General features: G+C 44.0%; 3 non-coding genes across 3 annotated transcripts; all 3 read right to left on the reverse strand.

Annotated features, from left to right (window-relative positions):
- Positions 1-3245: 3245 nt before the first annotated feature.
- Positions 3246-3318, reverse strand: trnaf-gaa (transfer RNA phenylalanine (anticodon GAA)). The gene has a single exon. It is a non-coding gene; the product is annotated as a tRNA-Phe (tRNA).
- A 1443-nt stretch (positions 3319-4761) lies between these two features.
- Positions 4762-4835, reverse strand: trnai-aau (transfer RNA isoleucine (anticodon AAU)). The gene has a single exon. It is a non-coding gene; the product is annotated as a tRNA-Ile (tRNA).
- A 1325-nt stretch (positions 4836-6160) lies between these two features.
- Positions 6161-6233, reverse strand: trnaf-gaa (transfer RNA phenylalanine (anticodon GAA)). Its single transcript has one exon. It is a non-coding gene; the product is annotated as a tRNA-Phe (tRNA).
- Between the last annotated feature and the right edge of the window lie 7726 nt (positions 6234-13959).

Here is a 13959-nt window from a genome sequence, read left to right on the forward strand (position 1 = left end):
GATCTTCAGTCTAACGTTCTACCAACTGAGCTATTTCGACAATTCACTCCACTTAATTCTGTGGCACCCTTGACAATTCACATGCATGTGACCCATAATTCTGACACTCAAAATGTACATAATTGCCAGTATGGGGATCGAACCCATAACCTTGGCGTTATTTGCACCACACTCTAACCAACTGAGCTAACCATCCACTGGCTATTGGGTGCAATTGTTGATATGCACCGAACCTCTGCAAGTGCTGGCGCATAAACTAACAAATCAACCAACAGCATAGCCTGACAAGACTGGACCCTCTTGGTTGCTTCTTGCGGAAATTCCAAACGGCTGGGGAATTAGCTCAAATGTTTTGCATGCCTGAGGTAGTGGGATCGATGCCTGCATTCTCCAAAAGCACATTGTTTTATCGATCCAAGAAAACTCCAGTTCACACTTCATGCAGCCTTGTCTTACGACAACCTACTGTCATGTAAACAATGACAAGCAACTCTCATGTAACACTGATGTCACAATGTCAGATGACAAAGAAAGCCATTACTTACTTTCAGAGAGCAGCGTATCACACACTCTAATCAACTGAGCTAACCGGCCGCTGGCTACAGAGCACAATTGTTGAGATGCACCGAGCCTCTGCAAGTGCTGGAGCGCAAACTAACAAGTCCACCAACAGCATAGCCTGACAAGACTGGACACTCTTGGTTGCTCCTTGTGGCAATTCCAAACAGCTGGGCAATTTATTCAATTGGTATTGTGTTTGCTTAGCATGCTATAGGTATTGGGATCGATGCCCGCATTCCCCAAAAACAATTTTTTTTGTGGATCCAAGAAAGCTCCAGTTCACACTTCATGCAGCCTTGTCTTACGACAACCTACTGTCATGTAACAATGACAAGCAACTTTCCTGTAACACTGATGTCAAAATGTCAGATGAAAAAGCAAGACATTACTTACTTTCAGAGGAGCAGCGTAGCACACACCATTGAGGCCCACAAACAAAGCTGTGGATAGTTTCCTTGAAGCCAGAGCATAAAGAAAGTACACATACAAATGCCAAAACCCGGGATCGAACCAGGGACATTTAGATCTTCAGTCTAACGTTCTACCAACTGAGCTATTTCGGCAATTCACTCCACTTAATTCTGTGGCACACTTGACAATTCACATGCATGTGACCCATAATTCTGACACTCAAAATGTACATAATTGCCAGTATGGGGATCGAACCCATAACCTTGGCGTTATTTGCACCACACTCTAACCAACTGAGCTCACCATCCACTGGCTATTGGGTGCAATTGTTGATATGCACCGGACCTCTGCAAGTGCTGGCGCATAAACTAACAAATCAACCAACAGCATAGCCTGACAAGACTGGACCCTCTTGGTTGCTTCTTGCGGAAATTCCAAACGGCTGGGGAATTAGCTCAAATGTTTTGCATGCCTGAGGTAGTGGGATCGATGCCTGCATTCTCCAAAAGCACATTGTTTTATCGATCCAAGAAAACTCCAGTTCACACTTCATGCAGCCTTGTCTTACGACAACCTACTGTCATGTAACAATGACAAGCAACTCTCATGTAACACTGATGTCACAATGTCAGATGACAAAGAAAGACATTACTTACTTTCAGAGAGCAGCGTATCACACACTCTAACCAACTGAGCTAACCGGCCGCTGGCTACAGAGCACAATTGTTGAGATGCACCGAGCCTCTGCAAGTGCTGGAGCGCAAACTAACAAGTCCACCAACAGCATAGCCTGACAAGACTGGACACTCTTGGTTGCTCCTTGTGGCAATTCCAAACAGCTGGGGAATTTGTTCAATTGGTATTGTGTTTGCTTAGCATGCTATAGGTAGTGGGATCGATGCCCGCATTCCCCAAAAACAATTTTTTTTGTGGATCCAAGAAAGCTCCAGTTCACACTTCATGCAGCCTTGTCTTACGACAACCTACTGTCATGTAACAATGACAAGCAACTTTCCTGTAACACTGATGTCAAAATGTCAGATGAAAAAGCAAGACATTACTTACTTTCAGAGGAGCAGCGTAGCACACACCATTGAGGCCCACAAACAAAGCTGTGGATAGTTTCCTTGAAGCCAGAGCATAAAGAAAGTACACATACAAATGCCGAAACCCGGGATCGAACAAGGGACCTTCAGATCTTCAGTCTAACGTGCTCCCAACTGAGCTATTTCGGCAATTCACTCCACTTAATTCTGTGGCACAATTGACAATTCACATGCATGTGACCCATAATTCTGACACTCAAAATGTACATAATTGCCAGTATGGGGATCGAACCCATAACCTTGGCGTTATTAGCACAACACTCTAAACAACTGAGCTAACCGTCCACTAGCTATTGGGTGCAATTGTTGATATGCACCGAACCTCTGCAAGTGCTGGCGCATAAACTAACAAATCAACCAACAGCATAGCCTGACAAGACTGGACCCTCTTGGTTGCTTCTTGCGGAAATTCCAAACGGCTGGGGAATTAGCTCAAATGCTTTGCATGCCTGAGGTAGTGGGATCGATGCCTGCATTCTTCAAAAACAGCACATTGTTTTATCGATCCAAGAAAACTCCAGTTCACACTTCATGCAGCCTTGTCTTATGACAACCTACTGTCATGTAAACAATGACAAGAAACTGTCATGTAACAATGACAAGCAACTCTCATGTAACACTGATGTCACAATGTCAGATGACAAAGAAAGACATTACTTACTTTCAGAGAGCAGCGAATCACACACTCTAACCAACTGAGCTAACCGGCCGCTGGCTACAGAGCACAATTGTTGAGATGCACCGAGCCTCTGCAAGTGCTGGAGCACAAACTAACAAGTCCACCAACAGCATAGCCTGACAAGACTAGACACTCTTGGTTGCTCCTTGTGGCAATTCCAAACAGCTGGTGAATTTGTTCAATTGGTATTGTGTTTGCTTAGCATGCTATAGGTAGTGGGATCGATGCCCGCATTCCCAAAAAACATTTTTTTTTGTGGATCCAAGAAAGCTCCAGTTCACACTTCATGCAGCCTTGTCTTACGACAACCTACTGTCATGTAACAATGACAAGCAACTTTCCTGTAACACTGATGTCAAAATGTCAGATGAAAAAGCAAGACATTACTTACTTTCAGAGGAGCAGCGTAGCACACACCATTGAGGCCCACAAACAAAGCTGTGGATAGTTTCCTTGAAGCCAGAGCATATAGAAAGTACACATACAAATGCCGAAACCCGGGATCGAACCAGGGACCTTTAGATCTTCAGTCTAACGCTCTCCCAACTGAGGTATTTCGGCAATTCACTCCACTTAATTCTGTGGCACCCTTGACAATTCACATGCATGTGACCCATAATTCTGACACTCAAAATGTACATAATTGCCAGTATGGGGATCGAAACCATAACCTTGACGTTATTAGCACCACACTCTAACCAACTGAGCTAACCGTCCACTAGCTATTGGGTGCAATTGTTGATATGCACCGAACCTCTGCAAGTGCTGGCGCATAAACTAACAAATCAACCAACAGCATAGCCTGACAAGACTGGACCCTCTTGGTTGCTTCTTGCGGAAATTCCAAACGGCTGGGGAATTAGCTCAAATGCTTTGCATGCCTGAGGTAGTGGGATCGATGCCTGCATTCTCCAAAAGCACATTGTTTTATCGATCCCAGAAAACTCCAGTTCACACTTCATGCAGCCTTGTCTTACGACAACCTACTGTCATTTAACAATGACAAGCAACTTTCCTGTAACACTGATGTCAAAATGTCAGATGAAAAAGCAAGACATTACTTACTTTCAGAGGAGCAGCGTAGCACACACCATTGAGGCCCACAAACAAAGCTGTGGATAGTTTCCTTGAAGACAGAGCATAAAGAAAGAACACATATACAAATGCCAAAACCTAGGGTCGAACCAGGGACCTTTGGATCTTCAGTCTAACGCTCTCCCAACTGAGCTATTTCGGCAATTCACTCAACTTAATTCTGTGGCACCCTTGACAATTCACATGCATGTGATTCATAATTTTGACACTCAAAATGTACATAATTGCAAGTATGGGGATCGAACCCATAACCTTGGTGTTATTACCACCACACTCTAACCAACTGAGCTAACCGTCCACTAGCTATAGGGTGCAATTGTTGATATGCACCCAGCCTCTGCAAGTGCTGGCGCCTAAACTAACAAATCAACCAACAGCATAGCCTGACAAGACTGGACACTCTTGGTTGCTCCTTGTGGCAATTCCAAACAGCTGGGGAATTTGTTCAATTGGTATTGTGTTTGCTTAGCATGCTATAGGTAGTGGGATCGATTCCCGCATTCCCCAAAAACATTTTTTTTGTGGATCCAAGAAAGCTCCAGTTCACACTTCATGCAGCCTTGTCTTACGACAACCTACTGTCATGTAACAATGACAAGCAACTTTCCTGTAACACTGATGTCAAAATGTCAGATGAAAAAGCAAGACATTACTTACTTTCAGAGGAGTAGCGTAGCACACACCATTGAGGCCCACAAACATAGCTGTGGATAGTTTCCTTGAAGCCAGAGCATAAAGAATGTACACATACAAATGCCGAAACCCGGGATCGAACCAGGGACCTTTAGATCTTCAGTCTAACGCTCTCCGAACTGAGCTACTTCGGCAATTCACTCCACTTAATTCTGTGGCACCCTTGACAATTCACATGCATGTGACCCATAATTCTGACACTCAAAATGTACATAATTGCCAGTATGGGGATCGAACCCATAACCTTGGCGTTATTAGCACCACACTCTAACCAACTGAGCTAACCGTCCAGTATCTATTGGGTGCAATTGTTGATATGCACCGAACCTCTGCAAGTGCTGGCGCATAAACTAACAAATCAACCAACAGCATAGCCTGACAAGACTGGACCCTCTTGGTTGCTTCTTGTGGAAATTCCAAACGGCTGGGGAATTAGCTCAAATGCTTTGCATGCCTGAGGTAGTGGGATCGATGCCTGCATTCTCCAAAAGCACATTGTTTTATGGATCCAAGAAAACTCCAGTTCACACTTCATGCAGCCTTGTCTTACGACAACCTACTGTCATGTAAACAATGACAAGAAACTTTCATGTAACAATGACAAGCAACTCTCATGTAACACTGATGTCACAATGTCAGATGACAAAGAAAGACATTACTTACTTTCAGAGAGCAGCGTATCACACACTCTAACCAACTGAGCTAACCGGCCGCCGGCTACAGAGCACAATTGTTGAGATGCACCGAGCCTCTGCAAGTGCTGGAGCGCAAACTAACAAGTCCACCAACAGCATAGCCTGACAAGACTGGATCCTCTTCGTTGCTTCTTGAGGAAATTCCAAACGGCTGGGGAATTAGCTCAAATGCTTGGCATGCCTGAGGTAGTGGGATCGATGCCTGCATTCTCCAAAAGCACATTGTTTTATGGATCCAAGAAAACTCCAGTTCATACTTCATGCAGCCGTGTCTTACGACAACCTACTGTCATGTAAACAATGACAAGAAACTGTCATGTAACAATGACAAGAAACTGTCATGTAACAATGACAAGCAACTCTCATGTAACACTGATGTCACAATGTCAGATGACAAAGCAAGACATTACTTACTTTCAGAGAGCAGCGTATCACACACTCTAACCAACTGAGCTAACCGGCCGCTGGCTACAGAGCGCAATTGTTGAGATTCACCGAGCCTCTGCAAGTGCTGGAGAGCAAACTAACAAGTCCACCAACAGCATAGCCTGACAAGACTGGACACTCTTGGTTGCTCCTTGTGGCAATTTCAAACAGCTGGGAAATTTGATCAATTGGTATTGTGTTTGCTTAGCATGCTATAGGTAGTGGGATCGATGCCCGCATTCCCCAAAAACAATTTTTTTTGTGGATCCAAGAAAGCTCCAGTTCACACTTCATGCAGCCTTGTCTTACAACAACCTACTGTCATGTAACAATGACAAGCAACTTTCCTGTAACACTGATGTCAAAATGTCAGATGAAAAAGCAAGACATTACTTACTTTCAGAGGAGCAGCGTAGCACACACCATTGAGGCCCACAAACAAAGCTGTGGATAGTTTCCTTGAAGCCAGAGCATAAAGAAAGAACAGATACAGATGCCGAAACCTGGGATCGAACCAGGGACCTTTAGATCTTCAATCTAACGCTCTCCCAACTGAGCTATTTCAGCAATTTGCTCAATTTAATTCTGTGGCACCCTTGACAATTCACATGCATGTGACTCATAATTTTGACACTCAAAATTTACATAATTGCCAGGATGGGGATCGAACACATAACCTTGGTGTTAATAGCAACACACTCTGACCAACTGAGCTAACCATTAAACTAGCTATTGGGCACAATTGTTGAGATGCACCGAGACTCTGCAAGTGCTGGCGCCTAAACTAACAAATCAACCAACAGCATAGCCTGACAAGACTGGACCCTCTTGGTTGCTTCATGTGAAAATTCCAAACGGCTCGGGAATTAGCTCAAATGCTTTGCATGTCTGAGGTAGTGGGATTGATGCCTGCATTCCCCAAAAACACATTTTTTTGTGGATCCAAGAAAGCTCCAGTTCACACTTCATGCAGCCTTGTCTTACAACAACCTACTGTCATGTAACAATGACAAGCAACTTTCCTGTAACACTGATGTCAAAATGTCAGATGAAAAAGCAAGACATTACTTACTTTCAGTGTAGCAGCGTAGCACACACCATTGAGGCCCACAAACAAAGTTGTGGATAGTTTCCTTGAAGCCAGAGCATAAAGAAAAAACACATGCAGATGCCGACACCCAGGATCGAACCAGGGACCTTTACATCTTCAGTCTAACTCTCACCCAACTGAGCTATTTCGGCAATTCCCTCAACTTAATTCTGTGGCACCCTTGACAATTCACATGCATGTGACTCATAATTTGGACACTCAAAATGTACATAATTGCCAGTATGGGGATCGAACCCATAACCTTGGCGTTATTATCACCACACTCTAACCAACTGAGCTAACCGTCCACTAGCTATTGGGTGCAATTGTTGATATGCACCGAGACTCTGCAAGTGCTGGTGCCTAAACTAACAAATCAACCAACAGCATAGCCTGACAAGACTGGACCCTCTTGGTTGCTTCTTGCGGAAATTCCAAACGGCTGGGGAATTAGCTCAAATGCTTTGCATGCCTGAGGTAGTGGGATCGATGCCTGCATTCTCCAAAAGCACATTGTTTTATGGATCCAAGAACACTCCAGTTCACACTTCATGCAGCCTTGTCTTACGACAACCTACTGTCATGTAAACAATGACAAGAAACTGTCATGTAAACAATGACAAGAAACTGTCATGTAACAATGACAAGCAACTCTCATGTAACACTGATGTCACAATGTCAGATGACAAAGAAGACATTACTTACTTTCAGAGAGCAGCGTATCACACACTCTAACCAACTGAGCTAACCGGCCGCTGTCTACAGAGCACAATTGTTGAGATGCACCGAGCCTCTGCAAGTGCTGGAGCGCAAACTAACAAGTCCACCAACAGCATAGCCTGACATACCTTAAGGGAACATTTTGACATTTGCTGTATGGTTAGTGAGAAAGTCCATATTGCAAATGTACGGTCCCTTACTAGACGTCCGAAAACGTTTGTAAAATTCACGGACGGCATCAGGCCGAGCGGCAGGGCCGGACCTACCGGGAAGTCATCAAATGAACTTTCTCGGACATTCAGTTTCCGTTTGATAAAATAATCCAATTTTGGTCCTTTATCCGCTGTCCCGGAAATCCCACAAGAGGGCATAAGCAATCATATTGCAATTGGACAAAACATCCCGAATCACGACGGGGCCTTATCTCCAAAATGGAAAATATTTCGAAGCCGAAACTTGGTGAGCGTAGGTTTGGCATAATGGGCAGTTGGCCCCGAACAAGATGGCGTCTAGGCCTCAACGGTTTTTGAGTTATGGCCATTTCTCTGGGATTAAAGGTCCAAAATGAAAATAGAGAAAAAAAAATCCACTTCACTTCAAAGTCAAGGAGCCTCCGGTGTCAATAAAAAAAGAACCAGCCATTTATCTATCGTCATTTAAAAGAAATCGTACAATGACAAATTGGTGATGTTCAAAGATAGGTGTGGGTTTTTTTCAACAGTTACAGATCCAGTTGCAGGGTGTTCATACAAATCTTTTTAAAGTGTGCTGCGGAGCTCTGCGAGATTTCTGTGATTTTCTATGATTTTCTGAAATAACACGCACTCACTAAACCCTCCGTAAATAACTCAGTTCTTAACGTAAGGACTTAAAACTCAGGATTCTGTAAAGGCATACCCCAATCAGGATATGTGTTGACTTATAGCTTCCTGTGCCAACAGGAAGTGCCATAATTGGTGTCTCAGGGGCTGTTTCGAAGGGTTAAAAAAGTCCGATCTGTCCAAAACTTCATATGTGTGATTAGGCAACCCCCATGAACTGTAAATCAGTCATTTTTCCCATAAAATTTCAAAGGAAAACTAAATCAGATACACACACAGCTTGGAAGGAGGGACGTATTGGGGTGCGTAGAGACAGACAGTGCCTGCAATAGTTAGCTTTGTTCGAGCTAAAAAAGAACCGTCAGACCTAGAGTTCCGAAACTTTAGAAACCTGTTCTAGACCTCAGGTCGATAATACGTGGTGGCTCTAGCAGGTTCTCGGACCAAGAAACAGCCTCGTACATTTGCAATGACTTCAATTCATTCTGACCATGACGAAAATGATGACATTTAGAAAAGTCTTAGAGACACAAGACTAGGTGCATTGAAACCGGCTCGGCCAATAGAGACGGACCCCAACGTTTCTGTCCGATAGCTCATTCAAGGACCCCATAGCAAGGCATGGAAAAAAGTGGATTTTCAGCACCAATTAGGGTTTTACTCGGGCACCGAAGGACCTATCGAGCCGAAACTCGGGATTCGGGGTCGCCTCACATAGGCCTACACATAATGTCTGACGTGGACCCGCAGCTAGAACGTAACTATGTGTTTTACGTTTTTACTATGTTTTAAACTGAAGGCGCTGTGAATTATGGGCCTACTCTGACATATGTGATAGTTGGCTTCTAAATGAGTTGGAAAAAGTGGGTTTGGTGTCAATTGGTATCAGTTTGGTGTCAAAATGACATCTAATTGACTGATGGACACTGACTTGCTAGTTGACTTTTGTACATTTGCAATATGTTTAAACGGAGAGGGACCATCACCAAAATGGCATTCTGAAATCAACACAAAAAATGGCATCACCATAGTCTCCAGACTGTGCCGAGTTCAACGAGACGCCCCGCTTGACCGTAGCTCGCTCTGAGTGCAGCGACCTTGAAAAAAAGAAGGCCCAAAATGAAGCCTGGCCCTCAATGTCATTTGCTTTTGGGTGACAGTGAGAGAACCGTTAGGGTGAGAAGCACAGTTCGACCTCAGATACGTTCCTAAGGTCCTCCCGATCTGTGCAAGCCTAATAACCTTGACCGTGTGGCATTAACCCTTAACAGTTAAAAGAAGGTGTTTACTTCAAACAGTTTGCATTGACTTCTCTCCCCATAGGAATACATTGCCTGCACTCCTAAATTCAACCTGAAGTCTATGTGGGTTATGAATGCCTTATGAACCTGTCTTCTATGACAGTCCATCAGACCATTATGAGCTCTACCTGTGTCGATTCTAAGCTTCCTGGAGCAACCAGAAGTGGTTAAATTCACCCAAAAGGTATTTTGATGTACATAACCTGCAAATGTGAAAATGACTGTATTCAACCCTATGTAGATCAGTCAATTGTTAACTTAAAGACTTAAAACTCAGGATTCTGTAAGAGGCTACCTCAGTCAAGACATGTGTTTACCTATAGCTTCCTGTGCCAACCGGAAGTGCCTTTAATTTGGGTCACACTGTCTGTTTTGAAGGGTTAGAAATGTCACATCTCTCCAAAACTTCATGTGTGACTAGGTAACCCCCCTGAACTGTAAATCAGTCATTTCTCCCAACAGATCTCAAAGAAAAGCTCCCTCACACACACACAGGAAGGATGGAGTGACAAAGTGCGGTGCTTAAAGACACAGAGAGCAGGCAATGGTATTACCATAATCCCTAGGCCGTGCCGAATTCAACGAAATATCCCGCTTGACCGTAGCTCGCTCGGTCTAAGCGCAGCGACCATTAGAATAGTAGGCCCAAAATGAAGCCTGCCCCACAACGTCATTTGCTTTTGGGTGACAGTGAGAGAACCGTTAGGGTGAGAAGCACAATTCGACCTCAGGTACGTTCCTAAGGTCCTCCCGATCCGTGCAAGCCTAACCTAGACCGTGTGGCATTAACCCTTAATAGTTAAAAGAAGGTGTTTACATCAAACAGTTTGCATTGACTTCTCTCCCCATAGGAATACATTGCCTGCACTCCAAAATTCAACCTGAAGCCTATATGGGTTATGAATGCCTCATGAACCTGTCTTCGATGACAGTCCATCAGGACACTATGAGGTCTACCTGTGTTGATTCTAAGCTTCCTGGACCAACCGGAAGTGGTTAAAATCTCCCTAAAAGTGTATGACCATACCCTGCATGCAGTTTGATAAACATAGTGCATTCAACCCTGTGTAAATCAGTCCGTTTTTGTGGTCAAGACTTAAAACTCAGGATTCTGTAAAAGCATACCCTAATGAGGATGTGTGTTGACTTCTAGCTTCCTGTTCCAACCGGAAGTGCCATAATTGGTGTCTCAGGGGCTGTTTCGAGGGGTTAAAAAAGTCAGATCTTTCCAAAACTTCATATGTGTGATTAGCAAACCCCATGAACTGTAAATCAGTCATTTTTCCCATAAAATGTCAAAGGAAAACTAAATCACACACACACACAGCTTGGAAGGAGGGACGTATTGGGGTGCGTAGAGACAGACAGTGCCTGCAATTAGTTAGCTTTGTTCGAGCTAACAAAGAACCGTCAGACCTAGAGTTCCGAAACATTAGAAACCTGTTCAAGACCTCAGGTCGATAATGCATGGTGAGTTAGGTGGCTCTAGCAGGTTCTCGGACCGAGAAACAGCCTCGTACATTTGCAATGACTTCAATTCATTTTGACCATGACGAAAATGACGACATTTAGAAAAGTCTTAGAGACACAAGACTAGGTGCATTGAAACCGGCTCGGCCCATAGAGACGGACCCCAACGTTTCTGTCCGATAGCTCCTTCAAGGACCCCATAGCAAGGCATGAAAAAAAGTGGATTTTCAGCACCAATTAGGGTTTTACTCAGGCACCGAAGGACCTATCCAGCCGAAACTCGGGATTCGGGGTCGCCTCACATAGGCCTACACATAATGTCCGACCTGGACCCGCAGCTAGAACGTAACTATGTGTTTTACGTTTTTACTATGTTTTAAACTGAAGGCGCTGTGAATTATGGGCCTACTCTGACATATGTGATAGTTGGCTTCTAAATGAGTTGGACAAAGTGGGTTTGGTGTCAATTGGTATCAGTTTGGTGTCAGAATGACATCTAATTGACTGATGGACACTGACTTGCTAGTTGACTTTTGTACATTTGCAATATGTTTAAACGGAGAGGGACCATCACCAAAATGGCATTCTGAAATCAACACAAAAAATGGCATCACCATAGTCTCCAGACTGTGCCGAGTTCAACGAGACGCCTCGCTTGACCGTAGCTCGCTCTGAGTGCAGCGACCTTGAAAAAAAGAAGGCCTAAAATGAAGCCTGGCCCTCAATGTCATTTGCTTTTGGGTGACAGTGAGAGAACCGTTAGGGTGAGAAGCACAATTCGACCTCAGATACATTCCTAAGGTCCTCCCGATCCGTGCAAGCCTAACCTAGACCGTGTGGCATTAACCCTTAACAGTTAAAAGAAGGTGTTTACTTCAAACAGTTTGCATTGACTTCTCTCCCCATAGGAATACATTGCCTGCACTCCTAAATTCAACCTGAAGCCTATGTGGGTTATGTATGAATGCCTTATGAACCTGTCTTCTATGACAGTCCATCAGACCACTATGAGGTCTACCTGTGTCGATTCTAAGCTTCCTGGAGCAACCGGAAGTGGTTAAATTCACCCAAAAGTTATTTTGATGTACATAACCTGCAAATGTGAAAATGACTGTATTCAACCCTGTGTAGATTAGTCAATTCTTAACTTAAAGACTTAAAACTCAGGATTCTGTAAGAGGCTACCTCAGTCAAGACATGTGTTTACCTATAGCTTCCTGTGCCAACCGGAAGTGCCTTTAATTTGGGTCACACTGTCTGTTTTGAAGGGATAGAAATGTCACATCTCTCCAAAACTTCATATGTGTGACTAGGTAACCCTCCTGAACTGTAAATCAGTCATTTCTCCCAACAGATCTCAAAGAAAAGCTCCCTCACACACACACAGGAAGGATGGAGTGACAAAGTGCGGTGCTTAAAGACACAGAGAGCAGGCAATGGTATTACCATAATCCCTAGGCCGTGCCGAGTTCAACGAGATATCCCGCTTGACCGTAGCTCGCTCGGTCTAAGCGCAGCGACCATTAGAATAGTAGGCCCAAAATGAAGCCTGCCCCACAACGTCATTTGCTTTTGGGTGACAGTGAGAGAACCGTTAGGGTGAGAAGCACAATTCGACCTCAGGTACGTTCCTAAGGTCCTCCCGATCCGTGCAAGCCTAACCTAGACCGTGTGGCATTAACCCTTAATAGTTAAAAGAAGGTGTTTACATCAAACAGTTTGGATTGACTTCTCTCCCCATAGGAATACATTGCCTGCACTCCAAAATTCAACCTGAAGACTATATGGGTTATGAATGCCTTATGAACCTGTCTTCGATGACAGACCATCAGGATACTATGAGGTCTACCTGTGTTGATTCTAAGCTTCCTGGACCAACCGGAAGTGGTTAAAATCTCCCTAAAAGTGTATAACCATACCCTGCCTGCAGTTTGATAAACATAGTGCATTCAACCCTGTAAATCAGTCAGTTTTTATGGTAAAGACTTAAAACTCAGGATTCTGTAAAAGCATACCCTAATGAGGATGTGTGTTGACTTATAGCTTCCTGTGCCAACCGGAAGTGCCATAATTGGTGTCTCAGGGGCTGTTTTGAGGGGTTAAAAAAGTCTGATCTTTCCAAAACTTCATATGTGTGATTAGGCAACCCCCATGAACTGTAAATCAGTCATTTTTCCCATAAAATTTCAAAGGAAAACTAAATCACACACACAGCTTGGAAGGAGGGACCCATTGAGGTGCGTAGAGACAGACAGTGCCTGCATTAGTTAAACTTGTTGGAACTTTTAAAGAACCATCAGACCTAGAGTTCCGAAACTTTAGAATCCTGTTCTAGACCTCAGGTCGATAGTGCGTGGTGAGTTACGTGGCTCTAGAAGGTTCTCGGACCGAGAAACAGCCTCGTACATTTGCAATGACTTCAATTCATTTTTGCATCACGAAAATGACGACATTTAGAAATGTCCCAGAGTCTCAAGACTAGGTGGATTGCGACCATCTCGGCCCATATAGACGGACCCCAATGTTCCTGTCCGATAGCTCATTCAAGGACCCCGTAGCAAGTCATGGAAAAAAGTGGATTTTCAGCACCAATTAGGGTCTTGCTCTAAAAAACACATTTTTTTGTGGATCCAAGAAAGCTCCAGTTCACACTTCATGCAGCCTTGTCTTACAACAACCTACTGTCATGTAACAATGACAAGCAACTTTCCTGTAACACTGATGTCAAAATGTCAGATGAAAAAGCAAGACATTACTTACTTTCAGAGGAGCAGCGTAGCACACACCATTGAGGCCCACAAACAAAGCTGTGGATAGTTTCCTTGAAGCCAGAGCATAAAGAAAGAACACATACAAATCCCGAAACCCAGGATCGAACCAGGAACCTTAAG

This window comes from Oncorhynchus kisutch, linkage group LG11 (assembly GCF_002021735.2).
Source record: "Oncorhynchus kisutch isolate 150728-3 linkage group LG11, Okis_V2, whole genome shotgun sequence".
Classification (NCBI taxonomy): domain Eukaryota; kingdom Metazoa; phylum Chordata; class Actinopteri; order Salmoniformes; family Salmonidae; genus Oncorhynchus; species Oncorhynchus kisutch.